The following is a 1,181-nucleotide window of genomic DNA, read 5'->3' as shown; positions in this document are numbered from 1 at the left end:
AAGTTCCTGTCACTCAGAGCCATGAAACCAGCTGGCTAAACACAGGGAAGTAGGTGGACCTCTGTAAGAAATAACTCTTTCCTTCCCTCCCCTTTCACAAGCACCAACAAGATGAGACTGCTATTGTTCAGAGTTGATGTATAGAATCAGAGTTCTTAACTGTAAATAAAGAAATTCCTTATTTGGAAAGACTAAAGGATTTAGGATGCTCCCCTTTTAGAATAAGCTCAGTGAAAGTCAAGCAAGATAAACAGAAAGAAAAACACCCAGACACATGATGATTAAACTACTGAAAACCCCGTATAAAGAGACAACCTTAAAAGCAACCAGAGAAAAAAAAAGATGTATTACACATAGGGCAATAAAATTACAAATAACAGCTGAGTTTTGGAAGATGCATAATATGAAAGAAAAATAACTCTCAACCTAAAATTCCATATCAAACAAAACATCCTTTCAAAATGAAGTCAAAATATAAACATTTTCAGATAAATGAGGCAGAGCTGCCAAACAAAAGAGAAAGTCTGTAGGCTAGAAGGAAATGAACTTCCACAACATTTTTGGAACTACAGTTAGGAAGGGAGAGCACTGAAAATATTCCATGACTTAAAACCTGTGTTTCTTTCTTTTCTTAAATTCCTTAAAAACAATTCAGTATTTTTAATTCAGACATAATAACTGTATAATAACAGCGTAAAATATTTAACAATGGCACCAGTGGGGACAAATGGAATTATACTGTTTTTAAATTCAGGCATCGTATGTGAAGTGGTGTAACATTAACTCAAGTGAAAAAATGTGATAAGTTGGGGATGCATATTCATAATTATTAGAGAGCCACTCGTTTAAGCCACGAGAGCATGACTTTCCCCTGGAAAGTACACGTCTAATGGGATTTTCCCTTTCTGTGTCTCTCTTGCTGCATGTTAACAAGGCCCTCCACTGGCAGCCAAATCACAATCATAAGGAGAAACAACCCTAGGATGAAAGCCATGGTAATCAGATAAAGAGAAAGAACCCAGCTCCGATAACACCATTGAGCTTTAAACCAGATTTGGACTGAATTTGGACTCTCAGTTTTGTGGGATAACAAATTTTCTCATGACTAAAGCCATTTTGAATCAGGGTTGTGTTTTTTTTTTCCTTGCTTGAAGCCAAAAGCATCTAAATTAATATATGAT

This window comes from Puma concolor, chromosome D1 (genome assembly GCF_028749965.1).
Source record: "Puma concolor isolate L17-30 chromosome D1, mPumCon1.1.hap2, whole genome shotgun sequence".
Taxonomy (NCBI): Eukaryota; Metazoa; Chordata; class Mammalia; order Carnivora; family Felidae; genus Puma; species Puma concolor.
The sequence above is the reverse complement of the archived record's forward strand: the minus strand, read 5'-3'. Positions refer to the sequence as shown.